Here is a 10,596-nt window from a genome sequence, read left to right as displayed (position 1 = left end):
TGTGTGTGTGGCTAAGACCCCCACCAGTGCCCACCAGTGCCCAGCATCAGAGTGTGTGTGTGGCTAAGACCCCCACCAGTGCCCACCAGTGCCCAGCATCAGAGTGTGTGTGTGGCTAAGACCCCCACCAGTGCCCACCAGTGCCCACCAGTGCCCAGCATCAGAGTGTGTGTGTGGCTAAGACCCCCACCAGTGCCCACCAGTGCCCTGCATCAGACTGTGTGTGTGGCTAAGACCCCCACCAGTGCCCACCAGTGCCCAGCATCAGAGTGTGTGTGTGGCTGAGACCCCCACCACTGCCCACCAGTGCCCACCAGTGCCCAGCATCAGAGTGTGTGTGTGGCTGAGACCCCCACCAGTGCCCACCAGTGCCCATCATCAGAGTGTGTGTGTGGCTAAGACCCCCACCAGTGCCCACCAGTGCCCATCATCAGAGTGTGTGTGTGGCTAAGACCCCCACCAGTGCCCACCAGTGCCCAGCATCAGAGTGTGTGTGTGGCTAAGACCCCCACCACTGCCCACCAGTGCCCACCAGTGCCCAGCATCAGAGTGTGTGTGTGGCTGAGACCCCCACCAGTGCCCACCAGTGCCCACCAGTGCCCAGAATCAGAGTGTGTGTGTGGCTAAGACCCCCACCAGTGCCCACCAGTGCCCAGCATCAGAGTGTGTGTGTGGCTAAGACCCCCACCAGTGTCCACCAGTGCCCTGCATCAGAGTGTGTGTGTGTGGCTAAGACCCCCACCAGTGCCCACCAGTGCCCACCAGTGCCCAGCATCAGAGTGTGTGTGTGGCTGAGACCCCCACCACTGCCCACCAGTGCCCACCAGTGCCCAGCATCAGAGTGTGTGTGTGGCTGAGACCCCCACCAGTGCCCACCAGTGCCCACCAGTGCCCAGCATTAGAGTGTGTGTGTGGCTAAGACCCCCACCAGTGCCAACCAGTGCCCAGCATCAGAGTGTGTGTGTGGCTAAGACCCCCACCAGTGCCCACCAGTGCCCAGCATCAGAGTGTGTGTGTGGCTAAGACCCCCACCACTGCCCACCAGTGCCCAGCATCAGAGTGTGTGTGTGGCTGAGACCCCCAACAGTGCCCACCAGTGCCCACCAGTGCCCAGCATCAGAGTGTGTTTGTGCCTGAGACCCCCACCAGTGCCCACCAGTGCCCACCAGTGCCCACCAGTGCCCAGCATCAGAGTGTGTGTGTATAACACCCCCCCACTGCCCAACAGTGGCCAGCCATTACAACAAAAACCTACCATTCTTAACCACATTACCACCAGGAGATTGCAACATAACTATATTTTAACATCATACCACCTCCCAGGCACACAGCAGTCACAGACATTTTCACACAAACTAAAGTTCAGAAAGGGAAAATAATAGCTTTATTCAGCTGGTTCCAAATATAAAAGCAAATAAGAGTCCTCGCTCATTAAAGGCCAATGGCCAGTCCAAAGATGTCTCTGCAACAGTCTGTGCCTCCATGGGTGTGCACACACCCAAACTTGCCTGCACATGGCGTTTAATCCGCTGTGGGAACTATGGGGGCACCATCTGTGGAATCCTCCGGCACCGCATGGACAGGAGAGGGAAGGACAGGTGGAGTGGATGCAGGTGTAGTGGATTCATCCACACTGGTTGGGGCATTGCCAAAAGTAGATTCAAAAACCTGGCTGCACACCGCAGCCAGTGCAGAAAAACTACCACCTGAACCCGGGGACACATTGGGGGTGGAGGTACAGGGCTGTGAGTCAGTTCTACTGGGTGTGTGGATGCGTGTGTGAGGTGTCTCCCCTCTCCCTGGGTGTGTGCCTACTTCCCCTTGAGAATGGGTGCGTGGAGCTTTGAGCTTCTTATGCTGTGTGTGTGAGCTGGGTGTGTCGGACCTGTGGCGTGTGCGAGTATGCTGTGTAGGTATGTGAGAGGCAGAGGTGGATGGGTCTGAAGGATGGGGGGGACAGATGCTGCTGGGTGTACAGAGCTGCCATCAGTGTTGACTCCATGGCAGCCACACTCCGACGTAGATCAGACATGGCCGATGACATGCCCTCCATGAACGACACCACCTGTGTAAGCAGTTGTGTATGTCCATGGAGGAAATTCAGCATGGATGTCTGACCTACTGCAATCTGCCGGAGTAAGTGCACAGTCTCAGCACTGAGGGCAGCAGGGGACACAGGGGCAGGGGCTGCGGTGCCGGGAACAAAGGAGACACGGGGTCTAGCACGGACCCTAGGGACACTAACGACTGGGAGGGTGGAGATGGTACTGGAGCAGGGGAGGGCAGCCAAAGAAGAAGATGTGACCATTGCTGCATATTTCCCCCTCCTCCTGAGAGTCTGACTCGGAGTTGTCGGCATGGTAAGATGTGTCAGTCACATGTCGTCCGGCCTGCAGACTCTCTTCACCCTCCGTGCCACTGCCTCCCTCTGACTCCTCATAGCATGTGGCACTGTCGCTGGGTCCCTCTGCCTGGTCCGCGCCTGTGTCTCCTTCAGATTCAGATGCTGCTGCTGTGGGCAAGGAGAACAACACAAACATATCAGTCACCTGTACACATCAGACATATAAGCTACAATACATTTTGCCTCTTTTCTAAACATGGCATGCATTATGAGTCACATGACACAGAACTCTGCACAATTCAAAGTCTAGTTGTGGCCAATTGTGTGAGACACAATGCTCAATGTATAGTAGGATACAAGCAACAGGCAAGGAAAACACTAGTATGAGAGACACAATGATGATCCACTGCCTGACAACAGGATAGCTGATTATGCATCCCAGCTCATTTTCCCACCCTGCCACCCAAACCCAGACCTGGACATGTTTGAATTGCTTACACCTTGTGCCACATGGGAAAAGTCCTGCCTGAACTGAAATCTGATGGCCATCCTGGGACATGAATCAAGTGTTACATCACCTCACACTGGCATCACAGCTGTTGACACCCAAAGCCACATTGTGTGGCTGACCATCATTATTAGTTAGAAAAAACAATCTAAGTATTTGGCGAATATGCACACACGCACTGCCCAGTGTGACTATGCATGAGCCCAAAATATTGCACATGTACATTGTGCACCTGTATCCAACACATGACAAATCGAAAGAGTACCATGGACAAAGGCCACTGAGGCTGACTCGTGCAGAAAACACATGTTGACACTCAGGATACGTGCCAAAGTATTAAGAATGGCAGACACAGTGCACATGTGGTGCTACATGTAATGTACCAACAGGTGTCACAGACCCACCTCCAACATGATGATGTGCAAAGGAAGATGCATACGGAGACATTGCACCATAGGAGTACATGTGAAAAACAAACATCAGCCAAAGCGCAGAGCAAATGTGGAGTACGGCTAAAAGTTTAAAGATTATTTACAACAAGGGGTGGTGATGGACAGAGTCTCTGAATTAAGCAGAGTACTCTCACCCAGTCAAGAGATCAGGGCTAGATCCAACACCGTTTTTTAGCTCATTGCACCATCCCAGTTTCAGAACCTGGCTGTATGCAAATTAGTCTGTCCCTGGCCCAGTGCATCATGGGAACAGGGCAGACCAGACTACAAAAGCCAATTCTTACACTGGGAAGGAAACAAGCTTCCGGGGACCGGTTTCTGCCATTTCAGGCGTCTTCGGCCCGGCTTGCTTGAATCCTGATGGTGCAATGAGCAAGGGACTCACATTGCACCATCAGGATTCAAGCAAGCCGGGCCGAAGACGGCTGTAATGCCAGAAACCGGTCCCCGGAAGCTTGTTTCCTTCCCAGTGTAAGAATTGGCTTTTGTAGTTTGGTTTGCCCTGTTCCCATCATGCACTGGGACAGGAACAGACTAATTTGCATACAGCCAGGTTCTGAAACTGGGATGGTGCATTGAGCTAAAAAACGGTGTTGGATCTAGCCCTGATCTCTTGACTGGGTGAGAGTATTCTGCTTAATTCAGAGACTCTGTCCCTCACCACCCCTTGTTGTAAATATAAAAGTTTAAAGAAGCAGCTGCAGAAACTGGGACATTCTAATGGCAATGCATGGAGTGCCTGTCTGACCACACCACTCAAACTATGGGAGTGTTACCATGCCTTGGTGCACTGCAGGGAGCATGTGACACACATGACAACAAACAGTCATGTACCTGCCCCCTACTTGCTGCTGTCCCTCCTGCAACTGCCTATGGAGGTCTGGGAACATCACTTCCAGGACCCGGAGCATGTGGGGGGTGAGGTGGCGGGTGCCGCCATGCCGGCGTGGAGCTTCCAGATGCAGCTGGACTCTGGCGATGCAGCGGGTCCAGCACCGGATGTCCTGCCACCTCTTCTTGATGTTTCTGAGCCTCCTGCGAGGCCCCCCTCACTCCTGACAGCCCTGGCGATGTCCAGCCAGATTTCACCCTTCTCATAGGTAGATACCTGTCACAAATGTAAAGTAAAAGAGCATCAGTACACCTGGTCCATGTCCAAAAGACACACATATGTGCACAAAATACTTGATGACAACAGGGCATCGTAGCCTCCACACATTTGCATCATTGTCCAGGAGTATGTGGCCTGTGAGCAAACACTGCTGCAATACATGCCATTGAAAGGCTACAGATGACATGACGTGCGCTAAACACTCTTAGAGCATGGCAGTCACAGAGCAATGTATGCTACATCTGGATGCACTGCAGCCCGTGACATGCTGTCACACACCCCACTACAAGAAATAACCCTCTTGACACAACAATGTACACTCTGGCATTCACTCCCAACAACATTGCATCTAAACACCATACATACACAGTAGACATTATGTCACACACACAATAGGTGCACACTCCAAGGTATTGCACACATCACTCACCTGATCCCCTGGTCTCCCATACAGCTTTCTGTAGTTTGGCAGGAGGGCATCCAGCAGGGCCTTGTTCTCAGCATCAGTGAATGCAGGTGCCCTCTCCATGCTCAGCAAATCAGGGTCCAGAGGATTCAGAGACAGCAGCTGTGGTTACCACACCAATGTTGTGCAGGCAAGTGCCCTCCCACAGCCACATGCTGCCTTATATCTGTGCTGCAGAGGGTCTGTGAGTCCAAGGAGTAGTGTGTGATAGGCCACCATAGTTAGCATCCTATGTTCCATCCAATCACATCACACATAAGGCCATGACACACATATGCATGGTTTGAAAACTGAGCCTGAGCTGAACAACAACATTTGCAACATTGTATACTTTTGCCCAACTGAATTTCCTACAACACCTGTAGGAGCCTCAAAAAACTCTGTATCCATGACAACCTGTTTGCATTTTGATCAGTACACTGTTCCCCTAGATGTTGGCTATGTATTTATTCAAATTCCCACACAAGTACGGTGACATTGCCGTTGCGTATGCAACCCATCCAATGGTGTTACGAGGCGTACACACGCACGTACCATTGGTGTACGCTTGGCTCGCGTATGGCTGAAATGCAATAGGGAAACGAGGCCTACACACGCACGTTCCATTGGGGTACGCTTGGCTCGTGTATGGCTGAAATGCAATAGGGAAACGAGGCGTACACACGCACGTACCATTGGGGTACGCTTGGCTCACGTATGGCTGAAATGCAATAGGGAAACGAGGCGTACACACGCACGTACCATTGGGGTACGCTTGGCTGCGTATGGCTGAAATGCAATAGGGAAACGAGGCCTACACACGCACGTACCATTGGGGTACGCTTGGCTCGCGTATGGCTGAAATGTAATAGGGAAACGAGGCGTACACACGCACGTACCATTGGGGTACGCTTGGCTCGCGTATGGCTGAAATGCAATAGGGAAACGAGGCCTACACACGCACGTACCATTGGGGTACGCTTGGCTCGCGTATGGCTGAAAAGCAATAGGGAAACGAGGCGTACACACGCACGTACCATTGGGCTACGCTTGGCTCGCGTATGGCTGAAATGCAATAGGGAAACGAGGCGTACACACGCACGTACCATTGGGGTACGCTTGGCTCGCGTATGGCTGAAATGCAATAGGGAAACGAGGCCTACACACGCATGTACCATTGGGGTACGCTTGGCTCAGCCAGGTACGCTTGGCTCGCGTATGGCTGAAATGCAATAGGGAAACGAGGCCTACACACGCACGTACCATTGGGGTACGCTTGGCTCGCGTATGGCTGAATTGCAATAGGGAAACGAGGCCTACACACGCACGTACCATTGGGGTACGCTTGGCTCGCGTATGGCTGAAATGCAATAGGGAAACGAGGCCTACACACGCACGTACCATTGGGGTATGCTTGGTTCGCGTATGGCTGAAATGCAATAGGGAAACGAGGCGTACACACGCACGTACCATTGGGGTACGCTTAGCTCGCGTATGGCTGAAATGCAATAGGGAAACGAGTCCTACACATGCACGTACCATTGGGATACAGTGCGTCAGACATGCTCAAGTGTACGATTGTGTAGGCTGCGTCCCTGTCCTACCCCATGTCACCATTGGGAGAGTGAGTCCAGGAAATCACATAGCAGGGATGTAGTCTACACTCATGTCTAGGATGTGGATGCATACATCAGCATGGCATCCATACATCAGCATGCCCAAGGTGTGGCAGACATAGAAAAAGCACAGGGACTGTGACTTTGTGACTCAGTTGATGTGTGAAGAACTGGCAAGACATGTCATCAACCATATTTCACATGTGCATCACATGCATTCAACACTTCACACCAGAGTAAAGTCTGCAACATATTGTGATGCACATCAACACTGGAATGCCACACCATTCAGTACAGGGAACTGGCACATGATGACAGCAACATGCCCACTGTCACAGAGGTCTAATAGCCGCTCAGCATGACCCTGTGTGACCACGTCATGTGTGTGCCATGTGCGACATTGTGCATGATGTTAGCATATGACATTTACAGGTCAGTATCATATTACTCACCTTTGAATATCCCCAAGAGTCATCCTGGATATGGCAATTACCGCTCAGCACTACACTTGTGTGTCGGTAGGCATGGCCTGCGGCCCAGCATGTGTTGTTGGCGTTGTGTGTGCCGTGATGACGTTGTCTGATTACTCAGACGTCACCTCTGCGTGCACACGTCAGGAACTTTATTTCACAACAAAAGCGCTGGTCCTGTATGAGTGTAAGCTTAGTCATTTTTCAAGCAAAATCATAGTACGTTCACTTCAGACCTTTTCACTTGGATTGTCTGACTCCGGACGGTGCCAGTATGGATGTCCGTTTCTAAGCCTGTTAGGAATGCCAACGACTCATGTTGGTGACTGACCCTCACAGTTGGTGTCTCCACTGTTTTCACGTCAAGCACAACAACAAGAGCTGCTCCAACTGCTGGGAACACACCTATGAATCCAGGTGTGATTGGACCCACAAGCCGCTCAGACTCCAGCAGTTGGCCCTGCACCACTATAGCTCATGGTCTGGACGTAGGACGAGTGCCTGGGCGTGGGTGTTGAGACATCAGAGCCCCTGAATTACACATCAGTCCTCCAGGGCTGAGTCGTCACGTATCCCAAATGAGTCAAAGATATGTCATCGCACTTCCAAATCCCCACAATGCACGTGCAATGCTGCATGTGATCCGGGTGACACCGGCCATGCGGCTCTGTCAGATTAGCTGCCGTCGTAGCCTGCACCACGACCTCCGGGCCCTGCCCTGCATGTGAAGCAGGAGGAGTCAGTGCACTTCCTCATGTCCATGATGTCCCTCAACCCAACAACGGCCTCCGCGTCGGCTCCTGGCCCAGCGGACCCGTCTGGGGGCACGAGCGCGTCTGGTGAATTGCCCCTGACGCATCACTCGCTTTGTCCCTGACGCAGGCGGCGCATACATCCCGGAACAGCTGGGACAGACAGGATGTGAATAGTCACCCTGGTCCTCGCTGGTTCACCTCACAACCTCACTGGCAACAGTCCCCCAGGTGTCAGCCTTGGTGCCGTTCTTGGGTTGTGCTGTCCCCAATACCACACACTGTACGGCTCCAGCGTGGAGACTGTGCGGCTGAACACCGCTATTAATGGGGAGTAAAACTTCAATGAGCCTGCCACAGCTCATTACAATGGGTGTTAATGGGTATTTGTAGGGTCATGAAGACCCAGTGGCACGTGAGTGTCAGTCCCAAGACGACAGGACAGGTGGACTGGGGGATACGAGTGGTCTGGACACCTAGCCTGACACTGGTGATGTCTCTACTCCAAACGTGTTTGTGGATGAATGGGCAACGTACAGTGTAGTGTTTACGTGGGTGGCCGGAGCCTTGCCCCTTCATCTCCCCGTTGCCGCCGTGAGGACCAACCTCCTCACTTAGGTCCTTCAACTCCACTCACGCTCCGCTGTGCCTCTGCAGGCCTATCTTCAGGAATGTACTGTATCTATATTGGCCAGCATGTACAGGCACGCTGCATGTTTGGCTGTAGATAGGCACGTTGTCAGACGCCCACTCCCCTCCCCGGACTGACCATGTTCCCTGTCCTCCCACCCCACCCCAGAGAGCATGGGCATCCAGGCCCCCAAATCACAGACCACATTCCCGTTAGCTCCGCTGTAGAGGGCATCCAAGAGGTATGAGCACTACGGAAACATGTCTTCATCCTCCCTGAGTCTGGGAGTGGGCTCTTCCTACATCACATGCCTCTTTGTCTGGTACCCACACTCTCTGTGGGACATGGTTGTGTAACTGCTGACAGAGTGTGCGTTGTAGGTACGGGCAATACTTGGCCACGCCCTTGTAGGATGCCAATCACCCACACTGACTTTTTTCCGATGTGACCTGGATAGCCCCGACTCACTGGGCAGATTGATGGCATCCAGGGAGGCATATTTGTCAAAAGTTTGTCATGTATTCAAAGTCGGGATTATGCGAATAACTACTGTTCCTTACTGATATCTTGTTACAAAACGTAAGTAACTCGTCCATACAGTTCAGTACATGTGCTGTAGGAGCATCTATGTTGTGTCCTTGGCGTGATGACCTGGTTTGTAATGTACACACACCATGCCCCGTGTGTTAATTACCCACTCATATGTGTGATGGCAGCACATACCATTTGTCACAAATCTAAGATTTATGATGTATGATGATGGTCATGTAATAGTTAGGGAATGTAAACACCGCAACATTACTAAGTCAGAACTGTGCAAATGATGGCACATGTGGTGTGTGTGTGTGTGTATTGCTGTCAGCTGTCTGGATGTGCAGACAAGCTGCTACTCACATTCACATGACGTGTGTCACTGACATGATACATTGTCATGCCCACTAAGACCTTTCCATCAGATCATTTGTATGCATGTCATATCCATTCCACACACCACAGGTCTTTTACTTTTCACAGAGTAGTGGCTGGGAGCTGGCACATGTTACATTAGTGTGTATCCCACGCCACACTCCAAATTGTCTACATTATTTGAAGCAGTGTTGCTTGTACCATGTACATTGTTATTGTCTTAGTCAGACCGTTGAAGACATTTTCTATAAATTGTGTATTGCAGGGCACCCCCTCTGGAAAGGCCGTTGCCTGACTTAGAAGCCATGAGGGAGCGCAATTGCATCCGTCGTTATCGCTTCAACCAACAGATGATCAAGGACCTGACGGACAGGCTGGAGGCTCACCTACAACCACGCCACAGGTATCCAACTGCGCTGACACCCAAGGTAAAGGTGATGGCAGCCCTCCATTTCTTTGCCACAGGTACGTTCCAATTCACCATAGCTGATGTGGGAGGGATGTCTCAGACTATGTTTAGCCGGGTATTGGCTGATGTGTTGGCAGCTATGTTGCTGCACCTGGATGAATTCATTACATTCCCTACTCCAGAAGAGTTGACAGATGTCAAGGGGGAATTCTATGCCCTGGGCCGCATGCCACATGTAACTGGTGCAATTGATGGTACACATGTTACTCTAGTGCCACCACAGGCTCAGGAGCAAGCGTATCGCAACCGGAAACACTACCACTTGATAAATGCCCTGGTGGTGTGTCTTGCCAACATGATTATCTCACATGTTTCTGCACGTTTTCCAGGATCGTGCCACGATGCTTTCATCATGAGGCGTAGCAGGGTACCATAGATGATGCTGCAGCTGCACAACCACCGGGCATGTCTTGTTGGTGAGTATACCCTGTCAGCTATGTATGTCAGTATGTCACAACTTCATGATCTGCATCATATTACACACTCATTTCCATGATGTCAATTTGCAGGAGACGCTGGATATCCAAACATGCCGTGGTTAATGACTCCACTACGCAACCCCAGGACAGCTGCAGACCAGCGGTACAACAATGCTCATGGGAAGACCAGGAGGGTGATCGAGCGAACTTTTGGACTCCTGAAGAGCCGGTTCAGGTGCCTGGACAAGACAGGCGGAGCCCTCCAATACAGCCCACGCAAGGTGTGTGACATCTTCACCGTGTGCTGCATGCTACACAACATGGCAGTGGAGAAGGCCGTGCCACTCTACCTTGATCCTGATGAGCTGGAACATCCGCCCGTTGAGGATGAAGGCCTTGCCCAGGATGCCAGCGACAAGGAGGGTGAAGATGATATCCGGAGTCACCTCATCCGCAACTTCCTTTCATGATGG

This window comes from Lissotriton helveticus, chromosome 6, assembly GCF_964261635.1.
Source record: "Lissotriton helveticus chromosome 6, aLisHel1.1, whole genome shotgun sequence".
NCBI classification, from domain to species: Eukaryota; Metazoa; Chordata; class Amphibia; order Caudata; family Salamandridae; genus Lissotriton; species Lissotriton helveticus.
This window is presented reverse-complemented; position numbering follows the sequence as displayed.